Consider the following 22,124-nt stretch of genomic DNA (forward strand, 5'->3'; position numbering starts at 1 on the left):
ACACAGAACATCTTCTGTGTCTCCCCCCACCTGCCCCTTTGTGACATCAGTGCGCCGGTGCACTGACGTCTCTGTTTGTTTTCTCCATGGTAGCAGGAAGCGGCCTTGCAGCCGCTTCCTGCTCCGGTGGGGAAAACAGCCCCAAACGGCCTTCCTGATGTTCAGGAAAGCCTCATTTGAAAGGGGAGACTCCCCCCTGTCAAACAAGGCCTTCCGAATGGATTTCCTGGCCCTCGATAGCAGCGCAGCTGTGATCAAGGGCCAGGAAACCCCCACTAGACACCAGGGATTTCACTTGGGGGGGTCGGCCCCCTCAGCAACAGGGCCACAACCCCCCTATCCCCCCCAGGCATATATATATATATTTTTTAAGTAGGTTTTCCCCTGGGGGCACAATCACACCCGATCGCACACCCCAGCGGATCAAACTTTTGTTTTTAAACACTTTTTTTTTAAAAAGAGAAATTTTCAGGGGCACGCCCGTGAGCAGGGTGACCCGCAATAATTTTTTTAAAATAATTTGTATGGTTTCCCTTGGGGCCATTATGGCCCTCAAAGAAACCATACAGCTATTAAAAAATATATAGATCTCTATCTACATAGATCTTTAAATATAGATTATCTATGTAGCTATATATAGCAACACTTCTGTATTTTGTCAACGTATGTGTGGTTTCCTGGGGCCTGCGATCGGCCGGAGGAAAACCACACCCACATATGAAAGTGATCTATCAATCAATCAATCAATCAAAGGCATTTGTATAGCGCACTGCTCACCCGGAGGGTCTCAAGGCGCTGGGGGGGGGGGGGGAAACGCTACTGCTCGAACAGCCAGGTCTTGAGTTGCTTCCTGAAGGCGAGATGGTCTTGCGTTGTCCGGAGGTGGATGGGGAGGGAGTTCCATGTCTTGGCTGCCAGGTAGGAGAAGGATCTTCCTCCGGCGGTGGCTCTGCGGATGCGGGGGACGGTGGCGAGAGCGAGGCTGGCGGAGCGGAGCTGGCGGGTGGGCTTGTGGAAGGTCAGGCGGCTGTTGAGGAACTTGGGGCCCAGGTCGTGGAGGGCCTTGTGTGCGTGGGTGAGGAGTCGGAACGTGATTCTTTTGTTGACGGGGAGCCAGTGCAGGTCTCTCAGGTGTTCGGAGATGTGGCTGTGTCGGGGGATGTCCAGGATGAGTCGTGCTGAGGCGTTCTGGATCCGTTGGAGTTTCTTCTGGAGTTTGGCGGCGGTGCCGGCGTAGAGGGCGTTCCCGTAGTCCAGCCGACTGGTGACGAGGGCCTGGGTGACCGTCTTCCTGGTCTCGGTGGGGATCCACCGGAAGATCTTTCGAAGCATGCGTAGGGTGTTGAAGCATGAAGATGAGACGGCGTTGACTTGTCTGGTCATCGAGAGGGAGGAGTCCAGGATGAAGCCTAGGTTGCGAGCGTGGTCCGTTGGCTTGGGGGTGGCTCCCAGGGCGGGGGGCCACCAGGAGTCGTCCCAGGCGGATGGTGATGATCCCAGGATGAGGACCTCCGTCTTGTCTGAGTTCAGTTTCAGGCGGCTGTTCTTCATCCATTCGGCGACGTCTTTCATCCCTTCGTGTAGGCTGGCTCTGGCGGCGTCCGGGTCGCTGGTGAGGGAGAGGATCAGCTGGGTGTCGTCGGCGTAGGTGATGATCTTGAGGTTGTGTTGACGTGCGATGGTTGCGAGGGGGCTCATATAGACGTTGAAGAGGGTGGGGCTGAGCGATGACCCTTGTGGAACTCCGCAGATGACTTCGGTGGCCGCTGACCGGAACGGGGGGAGGCGGACTCTCTGGGTTCTTCCGGCGAGGAATGAGGCGATCCACTCCAGGGCCTTCCCCTGGATGCCGGTGTTGTTCAGGCGCTGTACCAGGGTGCGGTGGCAGACAGTGTCGAACGCTGCGGAGAGGTCCAGGAGGATGAGGGCCGCAGTTTCCCCATTGTCCATTAGGGATCTGATGTCGTCTGTGACTGCGATGAGGGCGGTCTCCGTGCTGTGGTTGGCTCGGAAGCCGGATTGCGAGTGGTCGAGGGATCCGTTGGTCTCGAGGAAGGCAGCTAGCTGTCTGTTGACGGTCTTCTCGATGACTTTGGCAGGAAACGGGAGGAGCGAGATGGGGCGGTAGTTCTTGAGGTCGGAGGGGTCTGCAGTTGGTTTCTTCAGCAGGGCACTGATCTCGGCGTGTTTCCAGCACTCCGGGAAGGTGGCGGTGTTGAAGGAGGCGTTGACGATGTCACGGAGGTGGGGTGCGATGATGTGGTCAGCCGTGTTGAAGATGTGGTGTGGGCAGGGGTCCGTAGGGGATCCGGAGTGGATGGTGTTCATTGTGCGTGTTGTGTCTTCGGTGCTGACTGGGGTCCAGGTGCGGAGGGTGGCGGTGGGGGGCATCGGTTCGGTGGTGGGGTTTGTGGTTGGTGGGCCGAAGCTGTTGTGAATGTTGGCGATCTTGTTGTGGAAGAAGGCTGCGAGGGAGTCGCAGAGGTCTTGCGAGGGAGTGATGTCATTGTTTCCGGCGTCGGGGTTGGAGAGCTCTTTGACGATGCTGAAGAGTTCCTTGCTGTTGTGGGTGTTGTTGTCCAGTCGTTCCTTGAAGGCTGTCTTCTTTGTGGCGCGGATCAGTTGGTGGTGTTTGCGGGTGGCGTGTTTGAGGGCCGTCATGTTGTCTGTGGTCTGGTTGGTGCGCCAGGTGTTCTCCAGGGAGCGGCAGTTCTTCTTGGAGGTGATGAGCTCGTCGGTGAACCAGGAGGCTTTCTTGCTGCTGCGTCTGCTGGGGGGGTTCTTCTTCAGTGGTGCGAGGGCGTCTGCGCAGTTGGTGATCCACTGTGTGAGGTTGTTGGCGGCTTCGTTGGGGTCCGTTGAGCTGGTGGGGGGGTTCTGGCTGAGGAAGGTGGTGAGCTGGTCGCCGGTGATCTTGTTCCAGCTCCTGCGGGGGGTTTGTTGAGGGTGGTGGTGGGTCGTCGTTTTACTGAAGCTGAAGTGGACGCAGCTGTGGTCAGTCCACTGGAGATTGGTGGAGTGGCTGAAGGTGACATATTTGCTGGATGAGAAGACTGGGTCAAGCGTGTGGCCGGCGTGGTGTGTAGGGGTGGTTACCAGTTGCTTGAGTCCGAGGTTGGCCAGGTTGTCCAGTAGAGCAGTGGTGTTGCGGTCCTTGTCGTCCTCCAGGTGGAAGTTGAGGTCCCCCAGGAGGATGTAGTCGGTGGAATTGATGGCGTGGGGGCTGACGAAGTCTGTGATGTCTTCGCTGAACTGTGTGCGTGGTCCCGGTGGTCTGTAGATGAGGGTGCCTCTGAGCGTGGTCTTGGGGTTGGTGTGTATCTGGAAGTGGAGGTGTTCGGCGGAGGTGAAGGTGTCATCAGAGTTGGTCGTGATGCGGATGGTGTTCTTGTGGATGATGGCGATGCCTCCTCCTGTCTGGTTGACGCGGTCCCTCCTGGTGATTTTGTAGCCTTCTGGGACGGCGATGGCGACGTCGGGTGCTGAGGAGGCGTTCATCCAGGTTTCTGTCAGGAAGGCGATGTCTGGTGCTGTCGAATCGAGGAGGTTCCAGAGTTCGACGGCATGCCTGTGAACGGAGCGGGTGTTGAGCAGGATGCACATCAGGTGTTTGTTGCTGGGGCTCGGTTTAGTAGGTGCAGTGTTGGGTCGTAGGCTGGTGAAGCGGCAGGTCAGGCAGGTGAAGGGTCCGTGGGTGCGTCTCGGGGTGGCTCGGTAGCAGGCGGTGTTTCGGCCGGCGTTGAGTGCGTGGAGGGTTCTGGCATCGTAGCTGTGCAGGGTGTGCTGGCGAGGGCGAGGACCAGGGGGTCTGGCGCTGGGCGCGGTCCAGGCGCAGACGGGCGCAGACGGGCTTACCTTTGGCGCACCTTCGGCGCTCAGTCGGAGCTCCCGCTGCGCGCGTCCGCTGCGCGGTCGCTCTGGGGGCGTCATAAGTAAGGAGCCGGGAGGGAGGAGCAGCTGGGTGGCGGGAGCGGTCCGGCGAATGGAATCACAGGGGGGCGGGGCCGCAGGGAGGCAGCGGCGGGAAATCCCAGGAGCAGCGAGCGAGCGAAGGAATCTGCAGGCAGGAGGCGGCAAAGGCAGGCAGGAGCGGCAGCAGTGAGTGGGGCGACCAAGCCCTGTGGAGGGCTGAGCGGTCACACTCTGTGGTCCCCTACGGTCCCCTTAAGTAAGGAGCCGGGAGGGAGGAGCAGCTGGGTGGCGGGAGCGGTCCGGCGAATGGAATCACAGGGGGGCGGGGCCGCAGGGAGGCAGCGGCGGGAAATCCCAGGAGCAGCGAGCGAGCGAAGGAATCTGCAGGCAGGAGGCGGCAAAGGCAGGCAGGAGCGGCAGCAGTGAGTGGGGCGACCAAGCCCTGTGGAGGGCTGAGCGGTCACACTCTGTGGTCCCCTACGGTCCCCTTAAGTAAGGAGCCGGGAGGGAGGAGCAGCTGGGTGGCGGGAGCGGTCCGGCGAATGGAATCACAGGGGGGCGGGGCCGCAGGGAGGCAGCGGCGGGAAATCCCAGGAGCAGCGAGCGAGCGAAGGAATCTGCAGGCAGGAGGCGGCAAAGGCAGGCAGGAGCGGCAGCAGTGAGTGGGGCGACCAAGCCCTGTGGAGGGCTGAGCGGTCACACTCTGTGGTCCCCTACGGTCCCCTTAAGTAAGGAGCCGGGAGGGAGGAGCAGCTGGGTGGCGGGAGCGGTCCGGCGAATGGAATCACAGGGGGGCGGGGCCGCAGGGAGGCAGCGGCGGGAAATCCCAGGAGCAGCGAGCGAGCGAAGGAATCTGCAGGCAGGAGGCGGCAAAGGCAGGCAGGAGCGGCAGCAGTGAGTGGGGCGACCAAGCCCTGTGGAGGGCTGAGCGGTCACACTCTGTGGTCCCCTACGGTCCCCTTAAGTAAGGAGCCGGGAGGGAGGAGCAGCTGGGTGGCGGGAGCGGTCCGGCGAATGGAATCACAGGGGGGCGGGGCCGCAGGGAGGCAGCGGCGGGAAATCCCAGGAGCAGCGAGCGAGCGAAGGAATCTGCAGGCAGGAGGCGGCAAAGGCAGGCAGGAGCGGCAGCAGTGAGTGGGGCGACCAAGCCCTGTGGATATATATATATTATATTATATTATAAGACCAGTTGTCTTGCAGTTGCAGCTTGCGTCTTGAAAGCAATGCACATACTTCAAATGATGTGTTTCAACTATAGCTTTTGGGCAGCAATAAAAAAGTTAAGTAAGTCTTGTGATTATGTTTCTGCTACAAAAGGATACAACTTTTTTCTAGTGGCAGTTTTGAAGCCATAAAATAGAGCAGATGGTTTATATGGCAACTGCAAAGATCAAATCTGTATTTTATGTAAATAGCTGAGTATATTAGTAAAGTCAGCCATTACCTGCGCTATAAGACAAATGAAATGTATGTTTGGGGGGAGCTATGGAGAGATAAAGGGCACTTTTGCTGGGTGGTAGTGAGGGAATCTAAGTAGGAGGTCATGGGAGTGGGAGCACCAATAATGATTGTTGGACTGGCACTAGAGGCGCTAAAGACTGTGACGATTAGTATGTGACAAGGTGAAGTATGTCTTTTTTTGAGTGTCTTGAAAGAACGTGCTTATTGAGGGAAGAAGCGAAAGTAAGGTGACCTCTACTGTTGCATGTATCACACATACACACCCACCAGCAATTTTGTGAATGTCTACGTAGGCTAGTGTTTTAGAGCAACAGTTTAGCCAGTAGCAGAGATGGCATCTCGTTGGGTGACTGCTGCTCAAGCCCTCATTCAGGTTGTGGAGGACAGCTCTGCGTAGGATCAAAGACTGAGACAGCAGATACTGAGACAGCATCTGAGGGATAGAACAATGGTGCAGACTCTGGGATTGATTTTTCAGTCGGAGGAGTCCCATTCGATAACTCCTCTTCCATTGATTATGAGGGAGGTGATGAGGACAGTCCTGCTGTCCCTTCGCAAGCACAGTCTGTGCAGCGGGACATTAGCGGATTAACCCAACCCAGGGAGCAGGTGCATGCGGCGGCAAGCACAAAGAGAGTGCTCTCTTGGGAGCTCCCCAATTTAGTTCAGCCCCAAATTCCACCACCCAAATCGTATTGTGGAGACATCAAAATTATCTATCACAAAACAAACTGGTTTTGTCAGGCAGGCACCTGCGTTTTTGGTCCTGGGCTTTGCAGCCTTATAGAGAAACCTACCACACCCAGACATTTAAGGAAACTAGACATCCGGGGGAGCCCACAGAGGAGTGACTTGTGTGGATTCCCCAAAGTTTTCTTACCCAGAATACCCTGCAAAGGTGAAATGTTGAATAAAAACTATTTTTTTTTGCATTTCTGTCACACAAACTACAGGAATATGCTGGGATCCACAGAATTCCTACCACCCAGTGTTTCCCTACCTGTCCTGATAAAAACACTACCCCACCTGAGTGCCTGTACCTAGTGCCTGCGTCAGGAATGGAACACCTCAGGGTCGACAGTTGCCTCATATAAAGACCAACATTGAACATTGTGTGATCTATTCCTGCTGCAGGTAGTAGGCCTAGTCACACAAGTGAGGTACCATTTTTATCGGGAGACTTGGGGGAATGCTGGTTGGAAGGAAATTTGTGGCTCCTCTCAGATTCCAGAACTTTCTATCACCGAAATTTGAGGAAAAAGTGTTTTTTTCCCAAATATTAAGGTTTGCAAAGGATTCTGGGTAACAGTACCTGGTGAGAGTGCCAAAAGTTACCCCATCCTGGATTCCCCTAGGTATCTAGTTTTACAAAAATGCACAGGTTTGGTAGGTTTCCTTAGGTGCAGGGTGAGCTAGAGGCCAAAAGCCACAGCTAGGCACTTTGCTAAAAACAGCTCTGTTTTCTTTGGGAAAATGTGATGTGTCCATGTTCTGCATTGGGACATTTTGTGTTGCAGGCACTGGGCCTACCCACACAAGTGAGGAACCATTTTTATTGGGAGACTTGGGGAATGCTGGGTGGAAGGAAATGTGTGGCTCCTCGCACATTCCAGAAGTTTCAGTCACCAAAATGTGAGGAAAATGTTTTTTGGGGCAAATTTTGAGGTTTGCAAAGGATTCTGGGTAACAGAACCTGGCGAGAGCCCCACAAGTCACTCCATCTTGGATGCCCCTAGGTGTCTGGTTTAAAAAAATGCACAGGTTTGGTAGGTTTCCTTAGGTGCCAGTTGAGCTAGAGTCCAAAATCCACAGCTAGGCACTTTCCAAAAAACACATCAGTTTTCAATGTAAAAATGTGATGTGTCCATGTTGTGTTTCCTGTCACAGGCATTAGGCCTACCCACGCAAGTGAGGTACCATTTTTATCTGGAGACTTGGGGGAACACAGAATAGAAGAACAAGTGTTATTGCCCCTTGTTTTTCTCTAAATTTTTTCCTATCAAATGTAAGACAGTGTGTAAAAAAGAAATCTATTTGAGAAATGCCCTGTAATTCACATGCTAGTATGGACACCCAAGAATTCAGAGATGTGCAAACAACCACTGCTTCTCAACACCTTAGCTTGCGCCCATTTTGGAAATACAAAGGGTTTCTTGATACCTATTTTTCACTCTTTATATTTCAGCAAATGAATTGCTGCATACCCAGTATATAATGAAAACCCATTGCAAGGTGCAGCTCATTTATTGGCTCAGGGTACCTAGGGTTCTTGATGAACCTACAAGCCCTATATATCCCCGCAACCAGAAGAGTCCAGTAGAGGTAAAGGTATATTTCTTTCAAAAATCTAACATCGCAGGAAAAAGTTACAAAATAGAAAATGGAGAAAAATTGCTATTTTTTACCTCAATTTCAATATTCTTTTATTTCAGCTTTTATTTTCTGTAGGAAAACCTTGTAGGATCTATACAAATGACCCCTTGCTGAATTCAGAATTCCATCTACTATTCAGAAATGTTTAGCTTTCTGGGATCCAGCACTGGTTTCACAACCATTTCTGTCACTAACTGAAAGGAGGCTAAAAGTACAAAAAATAGTAAAAATGGGGTATGTCCCAGTAAAATGCCAAAGTTGTGTTGAAAAATGTGTTTTTCTGATTCAAGTCTGCCTGTTCCTGAAAGCTAGTAAAATGGTGATTTTAGCACCGCAAACCCTTTGTTGATGTCATTTTCAGGGAAAAAAAACAAGCCTTCTTCGGCAGCCCTTTTTTACCATTTAAAAGAAAAATAACTAAATTGTTGCTGTATTTTGGCAAATTTCTTGGTCTCCTCCAGGGGGGGAACCCACAAACTCTGGATACCTTTAGAATCCCGAGGATGTTGGAAAAAAGACGCAAATTTGGCATGGACAGGTTATGTGGACAAGAAGTTATGAAGGCCTAAGTGTGAACTAACCAAAATAGCCAAAAAAGGGCTCAGCACTGTGGGGTGGGAAGGCCCAGCAGCTAAAGGGTTAAAAGCTGAAGGGGGCCAGTGGCTGAAGTGGGCTAACTCATTGTCCCATGCAGTATCCTGTGGTGGGTGTAGGCAGGATGTGAACAAAATGTGAATGGTAGTTTACTTTACATTTTTTAGTGAACATGAGGCTGACAAGGCAGCTAAAGCTGCCTCTAGACCAAACATTAAAAGAACTGTTTGCAGGCTATGTATTAACTCCCCTAGTTAGCATATGTAGTGGCACTTCACTGTAGGCTCCACTTTTTATGCAAGGTACACCCCTTACTTGAGGAAAGCCTGAAGGACCCTGTGAGAACATTCAAGCACTGCACTGGTCTTCGTTCAACCTTGATGTCCTTTTGACAGGCCTGGGTTTACACTTCGCGTGCAAAACATTGAGGGCCTGATTCTGAGTTTTCGTGCTATTTATTGCAACTGATAAATAACAATACCATGGCATATGTTAATATTTGGATGCGATAAATACCACATGAATTATTGCGGAATAACATGCAGATTTTGTTTTTTAACACACCAAAATCTGCATGATCCGGTAAAAAACTGTATGCTTCCCCCTGTTACATTTTAACAGTCTTGACCTGCTGAAGTTTAACAAAGGTTAAGGTATTTAATGCATCTGATAATTATTGGATGCATTAAATACCTACCAACTCGTAATTGTGGCCCATACATAAATGGGCCTACCCGCTGGTTCGAACAAACAGCACAACTTATAAACAGGCAACAACTCGTAATTGTGATGCAGGCAAAAACAAGTGTTTATACATGGGTCAGAAGAAACAGGCCAACCCCAGTGGTGCAGAATTTGTAGCTCTCACAGTGATTCTTCTTGGGACCGCCCAACTTACCTCAGAAGTTTTTATGTGAGAAAACTACCTAGAATCCTCTTTTTTTACTAATAATGGACACCCTGAAAAGAGAGAACTAACTCTGCACCACTTTCTTGGTAGTGGACACTTTCCAAATATTCCCCACAGTATCTTTTCCCTGTGTGTTCATTCATAATATGGCAGAATTCCATGAAGAAGGTTAATGTACATTTTCATTGGATGGGAACCTACTTTGCTCCTGCATAATAGTTTTTGCAAAAGTGTTAAAACACAAATGCAATTGTTTCAATTATAATAAAGTGTCTCAGATGTGCAAAACCTATGCAAACAACTGGTGTAAGTTCTAAGACACCCTCCTGGGGGAAATTCTCTGACACATGCACTGAGCTAGTGATTTCCCTACATTGGGCATATCGATCTTTGTACTTTCTTCCTCCCTCCCCATGTGCCCTTTTTATCGGCATGACTTCCTTCCTGTTTTGTTGTATTTGGGGAAACAACGCTTTTCTGTGAGGTATATTTGATTAAGTCATGAATCAGAATTGGAGACACAATTGACTTCAATGGGCTGCCTCCCATGTTTTTGCATGTGTTTTTTCTAGTGGGGTCTCCCCTAGTGCTCCTCACTTGCTTTTTACTATATTCAGGAAAAGGGTGGCCTCCCTGAGCCTCTCTTGCTTGGTCTTTCTTTTTTTTTTCAGCCTGCATCTGCCAAGATATGTCATCCAACCGTGCAGCACAGGGATTCTGAGGGGCATATTTATACTCTGTTTCACTGAATTAGCATCATTTTTTTTTACTCTAATTCGGTGCAAAACTAACTCCATATTTATACTTTGGCGCTACACCTGTCTAGCGCCACATTTTTGAAGTTAAAGTCATTGTTTGGACGTGGAAACCTACCTTGCCTTAATGAGATGCAAGGTAGGCATTCCCTTGCAAAAAATTACTCTATGGCCTTAACGCCATATTTATACTCCTGTTCAAAAATGGTGCACGGGAGGGAGGAGGGGTCAAAGAAATGTAATGCCTGGGTCAGGGCAGGCGTTAGGGGACCTGTGGGCTTATTTCCATGGTGGAACACCATGGAATAAGCCCACAGATGCCCTCCCGAGGCTCCAGGCACATCCCCACCCACACCAGAGGGACAGCAGCAGATGGAGGCCTCCATACTAGGTAAGTACAGTTAAATATATTTTAATTTTTTTTAAAGTGTCATTGGTGGCCCTGTAATTGCCCCCCCTACATGGCAGTGGGTGCAATGGCCATGCCCAGGGGACCCTGGTCCTCTGTGCTGGCCATTGGGTTGGTGGGCATGACTCCTGTCTTTTCTAAGACAGGAGGCATGTGGTATGGATGGTTTTGCGTCAGACAATGACTCTAGGCAGGTTAGAGTCATTTTTTTTTACTCTAACCTGCCTAACGTCATTTTTTGGTGCAAACCCCCCTTCTTCCATATCGCCAGCCCCACCCGACTAACATATTTTTTTTTTTTACACTATCCTATCCTTTGCACCGACTTGCACCATTCCATAAATATGGTGCCCAGCTGGTGCACAGAAATGGTGCAAGCCGGTGCTAAACTTTGTGGTGCAAAACTGCGTTAGTGCAGTTTTTCCCCAAAAACTATAAATCAAGGCCTAAATGCCTGATGGTGAGAACTATGCAGAACAGAGTCTAACTATCCCTTTTGTGTTCCTGGCACCTTTCTTTTGCTGCCCCACTAGCCACATTGAATACAAGGAACAGTACACATAGACAATAGCATGTCAAACACCAGCATGAATGCAAGTTTCATGTCACAAAATGGATACAGCCCCTTCTTAGCTCTTCATCCTCAACAAAGTGTGGCTAAAAGGTAGTACCCTACATGAACCACAAGAAAATTATGAGGCACAATAACAGATAAGTTAAAGTTGCAGCACAATGTGGCAATTAGACGAAAAATTATAAACCACCTATGGCCCACATTGTTAGAAACCTAAAGGCGGTCTGCTTACAGCATTTCCTAAGGATGCTCATTACAATGCAAAAGGTAATCTACCTGGGACCATCTTACTGAGCCCTGGACTACAAGTTGATACCCTGTCAACCTCCATAGTCATTTATGTTAAACTGTGGATTTGCCAGAAACATGGCCAAAAGTGAGCACTATCCTAAGATAGTCATTAGCTATCGCAATCAGCAAGTCACTATTATTGAAGTATTCAACCTCTCAACTTATTGCCATATGCAAAAACACAGCTGTTTAGGATTGGCCAACAGCCTACTGGGTCCATGATATGACAGCTGAATGCAATTATAACATTACCACTTTTCCTTCTCACAAGGCTACTCACGCACGTACCCACAGTTTCAGTCACAACCTAATCAAGATGGCATGCCACACAAGCAGATGAAACAACTCAAGCTATTACATACCAATCGCAGTAGACATAAGTTCCAACTCCAGCTCACCTGCCATGTAGGGATAAGATCACACAAACCCACAACAAAGTTAATCTCCTATTCAAAGACACCAAATTACACCAGAAGACAAAGAAAGCCGGTGGACGTTCAGTGTGAAATACAAATAATTCCAACTTTTTAAGGCTCCAGATCTGGCAGTAATTTCTGTAGCCAGAAGCTATCAGAGTCATCCCAGATCCATATTCATTGAATGCTTCCCATCTCTATGAACAAGACAGGCCCACATTTGCGCGCCTTAGCACTTTCAGGCACTCAGAAGTAAAATTCAGAAATGCTCGGCAGTTGACTGTGCACACAGTGGCTGTAAGAGCCAGATATGTGATGCCTGTTAAGAAGGCATGCTGTTTCAAAGAAGGTTCACTCTTGAAGAAGAGATGTGACTCTATGTTAACCTATTTTCACATACTGGCAAAAAGGAAGTAGTTCTCTTGAAGGTCTTACAGGATTCTGTTTTTAACTGGATATGAATTATATAGCACAGGCCCATTGTTAAAAGCATAGGATGAATACCAATAAAGTAAACTCAGAGGCCCAGATTCTCAGAGGTGTCATAGAATGCAGCGCATCAGGCAAAAATGCTGCCCTGCGTTGCATGAAAGGGAGTGAGTAGAACGCCATATCTACAGAGATATGGCTCTCTCCTCCCCTCTCCATAGCACCCGCACTGATTTCAGCTGATGTGCACCACTCACACACCTTAGCGTCAATAGTGCTAGAGTGCATGCCTGAGTATACCCTCGGTTTTGTACAGGAAGCATGCCCTTACTGTACACAATATTATCACTAGACAAGTGAAAAACCTTTTCCTACTTTGTATGTGTGCTGCACAGTGCAGCACACATGAAAAGTTGGAAAAGAAAGGAGAAATGAAACAAATTCTCCTTTTAAAGCCTGTTTTTCAGCTGCATTAATTTTTGGCACTAAACATTGTCTACTAATGTTACTAGATAGGGATTCGTGAAAAAAATGGGTGTTTGAATGGTAATACCCATGTACCACCCATTTAATGCCCCATTGATGCAAAGTAATGCAAAGCAGCGTTTTACACTGCTTTGTGTTACGTTTGGGTACTTTCCAGAGCAAAACAAGTTTTGCACCGGAAAGTGAATCAGGAAAAAATATTTTTGTGCCGGTTGGCATCACAATAGCACAAATTGTTGGATAATTGTGGTGATCTGTGTAAGCATGGAACATCTTGACATCATTTCTATGATGTCATAGAGTTCCATGTTCTATTGTGACAGTTGGAGCCAGAGAGAGCTTTGTGCCCCTTTTATGGATACACGTCTGTTTTATGCTCCTGTTATCTTTCGGATTAAATTCAATATAAAACCAATGCTGCTTTAACTGCCTTACTTCAATGGCGACGAGGATCAAAATGGATTGATAACACTGGAAATTGATCGCTTGAAGCTTCTTACTAGTAGTTCGGTCTCCACCAAACTGTCATTGGCGATTACGTGAGCTATTTTTATTACATTTTCAACTATCAAGGGGCACAGAGCGTGTGGGCGGTTGTGCAAAAGACTTTAACTTTACTTATACGTTGAGCATATTCGCATATTCGCTTGTGTCAGTGCACAAACGCTACCAGTTTCACGCGGCGGCGCGGCGCGGCACGAGTACAACCGGCTTAATGTGTAAACTGAATGCTTTCTCTCGCGCGTCTGCTTGAGTGCGTGCAATCTTCATTTTTACTTTGTATGCGCGTTTCGATACGAGCGCGTGTCAGTTTAAAAAATAGAAGGAAGTAAAAACACTTACCTGAGATCGGTGGTCGCTCAAACTGAACTTCATTAAAAAAAAAAAAAAAGAGTTTTGTGCTAAACATAGAAAAGGGTTTCAGTTTTAACTCTAGCATGGCAATAGATGAAGGACTTTTATAGGTTGTTCATTCATTATTCAGCCATCTTTTAGTTGGTGACTTCACTTGTACATCTAGAAGAAATAAATATAAAAGAAAAAGTAATTTAAGAAGCAACACAAACATATGTAAGAAGCAATACAAACTTATTGAAATAGAGAAAAACATGCAAAACGTTTTACCACCGGCACCTTTTCTACAGGATCCAGGTGACCCACCTCTTGAATGGAAATTGTGGCAACGCTCATTTAAGGCATATCTCGGTGCTATAGATGGCCACAGATTTAGACCAGAAAGAAAAAAAAGTTTATTATACTATCATTTGGGAGTTGAAGATCAGAACATTTTTGATCATTTACCGGCTTATGAGTTGGCTGAAGAGGGAGAACTGGATGAATTTGAAATAGCTATTGCACAGTTAGATAAATATTTTATTAAAACAAAGAACATTGTAGTACATCGTTACAAGTTTTTTACGAGATCACAGAGCTCCAGTGAAAGTATTGACTCTTTCATTACTGCGTTGAAGGTGTTAGCAGCTAAGTGCGAATTCGAGAATTTCACATCGCAACTCATCAGAGATCAGTTAATTGCCAGATGTCATTCGAAAAGGATTCAAGAGAAATTATTAACATGCAAGGATCCTTCATTAGACAAAGCTATTGACATTGCTAAAAGCATTGAGTGTTCGATGGAAGACGCCAAACAATTGGAAGCCTCTATGTCCAATACAACTATTTCTGCAACAACTATTTATGCACAGAACAGCAACAACAAGAAACAAGATCATTTTGTAAAAAGAACAGACAACTCTTCAATCAAGAATAAGTTTAATCAGAGACCAATTTGTTATAGATGTGGTTCTTCCATGCATGTGTCATCTTTTAAAAACTGCCCAGCAATTCATCAACAGTGCAGAAATTGCAACAAAACTGGGCATTTTGCGAGAGTATGAAGGAGTGCCAGAAAGAACAACATTAGCTGTGTGTTGAGTGATGAAACTGAAAGTGTTGTGGGAGAACGAATGAATGAGTATGTGTTAGTTGTCAAGGATGTTATTGGTATCAACAAGGTTGTATGTGATCCGGATGTTGATGTTATTATTGAAGGGATTAAAATTAAATTATTAGTAGATACAGGGGCCCGTTTAACTATAATAGCACAAGACAGGTATAAGGAAAGTTGGGCCTCCAAGATTCTTTATCCTCCAGATGTGGTCACTATTGCATTTGAGGGCAGTAAAATTGACTTATTAGGTTAATTTGGGCATCATTGACTATCCTAGATAAGACTTTGCAAGGTAAGATTTATGTTGCCAAGAAAGGTATCAATGTTTTAGGGCTGCTTCATCAAGCAGAGTTCAACCTTACCATCAAGCCTGGTCAAGATAAACCTGTTGTAATAGAAAAAGAAAATTTGAGTTCTATCAAAGTTGCTTCTGGTCAGGTACTTGATTGGCAACAGAAATTAAAAAAATTATTTTGTGAACGGCTCGGTAAAATCACCAATTATACACATAAGATAAAACTCAAACATGATGCTGTTCCTGTTAAACATAAATTAAGAAATGTCCCTCTAAGCGTCAGATCTGATTTGTCCAATCTATTAAAAGTAATGTGTCAACAAGGGGTGATCGAAAAAGTGGAAGCAACATTATGGTTGTCTCCTATAGTTTTAGCCAAGAAAAAGACTGGTGATTTAAGAATGTGTGTGGACTTGAGGAGTGTAAATGAGGCAATATGGGTGGACAGTTATCCTTTGCCTAGAATTGATGATTTAATTACTAAGATTGGTTCTGCTAGGTGGTTCACCAAACTGGACTTAAAGTCGGCCTACCATCAAGTAGATTTAGATGTGGACTCTAGACATCTAACAGCATTCATTACTCCTGATGGAACTTTTCAATTCTGCAGATTACCCTTTGGCTTAGCTTCGGCGGCCGCAGTGTTTCAAAGATTAATGTCGGACATGTTTCCTAATAATCCTAATGTAGTGATCTTTCAAGATGACATTTTGGTGTTTTCATGTGATGAATTGATACATGATAAGATTCTAGAAGAGGTTCTATGTACTTTAGAAAATAGAGGTGTGACATTAAGAGGAGACAAATGTGTATTCAAAGCCAGGGAGGTTGAATATCTTGGCCATGTTTTTTCAGAGGGTGGTGTTAAGCCTAAACCAAGTTTGGTCAAAGGCATTTTAGAAGCACCAGCTCCAAAATCTAGAGACCAACTGTTATCTTTTCTTGGTTTATGTGAATTTTATGCTAAATTCCTAAAAAATTTCGCCAAAAATACAGAATGTTTTAGAGTGGCTTTGAAGAGTTCTGTATTCACGTGGTCTGATGAATGTAACAGAATGTTTGAACAGATCAAACGTGAAATTGTGGATGTTCCTGTTTTACAACCGTTTTCAGAAAAAAGAAGTACGGTTGTAACTGTGGATGCATGTGAATATGGTCTTGGAGCTGTTCTTTCTCAATTATCTGACGATGGGAGAGAAAGTACAGTGGGTTTTGCATCAAGAACACTAAGACAAGTTGAACGCAAGTATTCTGTTATCGAAAAAGAACTTCTAGCTTGTGTGTGGAGCACTGAGAAATTTAAGCAGTATTTGTGGGGTAGACCATTCACGTTGAAAACGGATCACAGGCCTCTGGTGGAAATACTATCGGGCAGGAAAAGGAAGCGTTCAATGGCGAGAATTGCTAGATTGTCTGCCAAGTTACTGGAGTTTACCTTCACAGTTGAATATATTCCTGGCGGGAAAAATAGGAGAGCAGACTGTTTATCTAGATTACCTGTAGAGGATAGTGAGGAACAGGAATGGGAAACAGAGATAGAGGAATGCTTTGTGGCCTGTGTAACTGAAAATGACATGCCTTTAGATGAAAAGGAATGGACAAAGGCAGTGTTGAATGACAAAATGTTGTGTGAGGTAATGCGCATGGTCAGAGTAGGCTGGCCTAAAGAAAAATGTCTACCTTCAGAGCTACAACCCTTTTGGAAGATCTCTGAAGAATTGTCCATCGAAGGTGACAAATTAGTTAGAGGGAAGAAGCTAGTTCCACCTTTATGTTTGAGGAGGAATTTGATTGCCGCATCTCATGCTGGTCATCTAGGGGCCACGATTACTAAAAGAAGGTTAAGATCTGATTTTTGGTGGCCAGGGATAGATAGAGAAATTGATGATTTTGTGAGAAACTGTACGAGATGTTACACCAGTGATAAGGTGTTAACTACTGAAGGTGTGACTAGTGCATTTGTTCCATCTCCCACGAGAGCTTGGCAAAAGCTTGGTTTAGATTTTCTTGGCCCTTATCACATTCTGCCTTCTGATATGAGATATTTTGTGGTTATCATTGACCATCTATCCAGATGGGTGGAAGTTGAACCGGTAAGGTTTCCTACTACTCAAGTGGTGATTAATTGTCTTAAGAAAATCTTCAGTCGTGAAGGTTTTCCGGAGCAAATTTTAACTGACAATGGAGTTCAATTTGTTTCATCAGAGATGTTCCAATTTTTGAGTAAATGTGGTATCAAGCATATAAGAACTCCACTTTATCATCCACAAAGTAATGGCATGGTAGAGCGATTTAATCGTGTCTTAGTAGACTGTATTCAAGCTTCTTACAGGAATCACTCATCAGTAGATCAGGCAATAAAGGAGCTAGTATGGTCTTATCGAACCACACCTCATGTTGCCACAGGGAAATCCCCTTTTGAACTAATGAGAGGAAGATTAGCTTCTACAGAAATATGTCGTTTTTGGATGATAAAGTTATTCCATGAAGGTTGTGACATGAAAGAGGCCTGGGAAGCTGCAGAACACCATGCCAATTTGAGTAGCTTACAGAGGTTAGACGAGAATAACAGATTTAAGTTTAAGGAGTTGCAAGTAGGTGATTGGGTTAAAGTAAAAAATCCTGTATTAGTTAAAAAGGGTTTATCCAAATATAAAGACTCGCAACAAATCTGTGAAATACGTAAGAATGCAGTAAAGCTATCTGATGGGAGTTGGTGGAGTACTTCACGTATTGCATTAGATCCGGTTGCCCGGACACAGGTGGAGAATACAAAACGGCTTGAGAATACTCATTTTAGCAAAAAAAGTAGTCCAGGTAGTGGGTACTATAAAAATAGAATAAGTACCAGAATTCGTCACAAACCTAAAAAATTTCAAGATTTTGTTGTGTATTAGCAATATTAGCATGATATTTATATGCATGTTTTATGTATTTCAACATATGTATATTACAGCAAGTTACAGTAATGTGGAAGTAATTTTTTTTTTCCTTTAGTTATGATGTTGTTTAATTTCAGTCTCCATTATTTCAGTCTTTCAAAAAAAAAAAAAAAAAAAAAAAAGGGGAAATAATGTGGTGATCTGTGTAAGCATGGAACATCTTGACATCATTTCTATGATGTCATAGAGTTCCATGTTCTATTGTGACAGTTGGAGCCAGAGAGAGCTTTGTGCCCCTTTTATGGATACACGTCTGTTTTATGCTCCTGTTATCTTTCGGATTAAATTCAATATAAAACCAATGCTGCTTTAACTGCCTTACTTCAATAATCTCACCCATAGTGACTAGTCAAGAGACAGCTTGAATAATGGCAACACAAACTTTACATGGGACACCCAATGAAATGACAGAATCGGAAGAAGTTGTGTTATGCAGATTCTTGACATAAGAAATTGCTAGAATTACTATGGTGGTCATTACAACCCTGGCAGTCGGTGTTAAAGCGGCGGTAAGACCACCAACAGGCCGGCGGTAACATTTTTGCAATTATGACCGTGGCGGAAACCGCCAACAAAGACAGCCACTTTAACACTCCGACCGCCACGGCGGTACAAACAAACAGCGCGGCGGTCACCGCCAACAGACAGGCTGGAGACCTCACACAGTATCACAACCTACCAATCCGCCACCTTTTCCAGGGATTCTGAAGGGAAAACGCTCACCTCTACACACCCCACGAGGAACGAGGACACCATGGATCCGGAACTCCAAATTCTCCCTGCGATAGTCTTCCTGCTCCTCTACCAGGAGCACGAACGCCAGAGGCGAAGCCCACAGTGAGTACTGCACCTACAACACAGGGGAGGGGGGAGGGAAAAAACAGGGACACACACACGCAACACCCCCACCCTCACCCACTACAACACACACACACTAATCCAGCATGATACATCACAGTCACACCCCCAACCCCCCCAGAAGAATGCAAAGACAAATCGAAATGAGTGTAACCATTGTAATATATAAAAGCAAGTACACAAAAATATATATTTACACCATTAACAAAATATACACCAAGCATAGTAGTCCAGGTAGTGCTCCAATTAAGTACCTGGAACACTGGGCCCACACGGTATGTGCGAGGCCCACACAAGATCCTCGCCCATGATGGAGAGAACACTGTAGGGGCATCAGAGAGCAACAAAACAGGCACCTCAGGGGGAGGGAAAGGGGGGGCACTTCAGCCGGTTGAGTGCACAACGCCAAATCCATGAGGGGGCCACATGCCCACTGTTCAATCCTGGGGAGTGCAAAGCCACAGTCTCTCAAGTCCCTACAGTGGGTGGGTTGCCCACTGTTCCATCCTGTGGAGTGCAAAGCCACAGTCTCTCAAGTCTATACAGTGGGTGGGTTGCCCACTGTTCAATCCTGGGGAGTGCAAAGCCACAGTCTCTCAAATGGATAACAGTCTCCACTGGTTCTGGAGGGGGCATGGGGCCCAGAGTGCTTTATCCTGCTAAGGACAGAGGTAGTGGATGGATCTTACCACTGGTTCTGGAGGGGACATGGTGCCCAGAGTGCTTCATCCTGCTAAGGACAGAGGTAGTGGATGGATCTCACCACTGGTTCTGGAGGGGGCATGGTGCCCAGAGTGTTTCATCCTGCCCGTGACGGACTCTGTAGCATCAGTGCCCTTGGCGCTCATGGGCCAGCGTTGCTTGAGACGGCGGTGCCCTGTTCAGCGGTGCTTGAGACGGCGGTGCCCTGTTCAGCAGTGCTTGAGGCGGCGGTGCCCAGTTCAGCGGTGCTTGAGACGGCGGTACCCAGTTCAGCAGTGCTTGAGACGGTGGTGCCCTGTTCAGCGGTGCTTGGAGCGGCGGGCTCCTTTGCAGTGACTCAGCTGCTGGCGGTCCTTCATGGCCCAGCGGGGCTTGTGCTGGCGGTCCTTCATGGCCCAGCGGGGCTTTTGCTGGCGCTCCTTCATGGCCCAGCGGGGCTGGTGCTGGCGGTGGCCTTCTTGGCAGCTGGGCTGGTGGCGGTGGCCTCCTGGGCAGCAGGGCTGGTGCTGGTGGTGGCCTCCTGGGCAGCAGGGCTGGTGCTGGCAGTGGCCTCCTGGGCAGCTGGGCTGGTGGCGGTGGCCTCCTGGGCAGCTGGGCTGGTGCTGGCGGTGGTCTCCTGAGCAGTTGGGCTGGTGGCGGTGGCCTCCTGGGCAGCTGGGCTGGTGCTGGCGGTGGTCTCCTGAGCAGTTGGGCTGGTGGCGGTGGCCTCCTGGGCAGCGGGGATGATGGCGGTCGTCTCCGCCATGCTGCTCTTCCCAGACTTGCTGAGTTTCTTGTGCCCCTTCCCCACCTTGAAGGTGTCGCAGCTGACTCCACACTCCCACCTGGACCCCTGGGAGTGGCTTTGGTGGCTGGAGTCTTCCCCCTTTCCCGCCGGGCACTGGGCAACTTCTGATGCTTCACAGGTGGGAGACTGTCTGTGCTGTGGCTCCGTGCCACACTGGCTGCCCTGGTGGCCGGTGCACTCCAGATTCCGGTGACTACAGGCACCACAGGTCCCGGAGATGTTGTGGCTGAGGTGCTAGTTTGGGACCTAGGAGACGGACAGGGTGGTGGAGGTGTGGGAATGAGGTCAAGGTTGGAGAGGAAAAGTTTTTGGGAGACACTGGGACGGGTAGCTGGAGGGGGTTTGGGAGTGGAGGAAGAGGTTGTGGTTGTAGGAGGTGTTCGTTTGCTGATGAAGGTGCATGCGCTGGAGGCTGTTGTGATGTGGATGGCTGTTGGGTGGGTGTGTGACTGCATTTACGTATCTTGGGAGGGGGCGTCACAGACACACTGGGAGAGGATACAGGGAAAATGTGAATGGTAGTGGGGGTGGTGACTGCACGTGAGCAGGGTGTGGTGGTGGGTGTGCTGGTGATGGTAGTAGTAGCTGTAGAGGTAGTGCTTGCAGGTGTGAGTGTAGATGAGACTGGGAGGGAGGAGGGAGACGAGGAGGAGGGGGACACAGTGGAGGCAGTGGATGTTGGTGTGTCTGCATGTGTGTGATGCTTGGTTGAGTGCCTGTGGGATGTGTGGTGCTTATGTGTGCCTGAGCTTCCCTTGTGTGTTGACGTGTGTGCATGCTGGTCTAGAGGTGTGCTAGGGATAGGCTGGGGTACAGGGGATTGGGTCTGGGTGGAGGAAGTTGGAGGGGGGAGGCTAGACACAGGGACAATGGCTGCCATCAGTGATGAGGCCAGAGTCTGAAAAGCTCGCTGAAGGCCCGCCTGACCAGAATGAATGCCCTCCAGGAATGCATTTGTTTGTTGCAACTGCCTTTCTACACCCTGGATTGAATTCAAAATGGTTGACTGCCCAACAGTGAGGGACCTGAGGAGGTCAATGGCCTCCTCACTGAGGGCAGCAGGGGTGACTAGGGCAGGGCCAGAGGTGCCTGGGGCGAAGTTGATGCCCACCCTCCCGGGTGAGCGGGCATGGGGCAAAGGTTGAGGGGCTGCTGGGAGGGCGGTGCTGGAAGGGGGGGTGGCGGCTGTACCTGTAGATGGGGGGGCACAGATGTTGCCGCCACAACAAGGGAGCACCCATCAGAGGACGAGTCTGTGTCACTGGTCTCAGCTCCTGTCCCCGCTGTGAAGCTCCCCTCGCCCTCCGTCCCACTGGTGAAGTCCGAGTCCGTAGTGTGGCCCTCCATGGCCATATGGGATGCAGCCCCCTCGTGCTCCGGTGCCACTGCTCCTCCGCCTGATGATGCTAATGCACACAAGAACAGGGAGACCACAAAAAGGGGGAGGGAACGACAGAAGAAAGACATGTTGAGTGCATGCATTACCGCTACCTTTGGCGGACACGACAGACACAGAAGCCCCATGCACTACGCTGTGCTCTTGGGCTCCACTGTTCAATTCCTGGGAAATGGCCTACTAGGCTATGGACGACATCTGCACACATGGATGACACAGGGGCTTGAATAGGTGTACTTGGCACTCTACAGAGGTGCAGTGGGGTGCCACATGGACTGCCTTACGGAGGGACCTTGCCGACGGAACTCGCCCTGGCCTAGGGAAACCCACAGCCCACCTCCCCCACCCAGACCTCTCCACTGCGCGCAAATTTAGTAGAATGAGAGTGTACTCACCCCCTTGTGGCTGCTGTGATGCCCTCAAGCGCCTATCCAACTCCGGGTACGCCACCGCTAGGTTCCTGAACATCAGGGGGGTCATGGTGCGACGGGCTCCCCTCCCACGTTGGGAGGCCATCCCCAGCTGAGCTTCTGCCGTCTTCTTGCTCCAGCGGTAAATGTCCTCCCATCTTTTCCGGCAATGG

This window comes from Pleurodeles waltl, chromosome 10, assembly GCF_031143425.1.
Source record: "Pleurodeles waltl isolate 20211129_DDA chromosome 10, aPleWal1.hap1.20221129, whole genome shotgun sequence".
NCBI classification, from domain to species: domain Eukaryota; kingdom Metazoa; phylum Chordata; class Amphibia; order Caudata; family Salamandridae; genus Pleurodeles; species Pleurodeles waltl.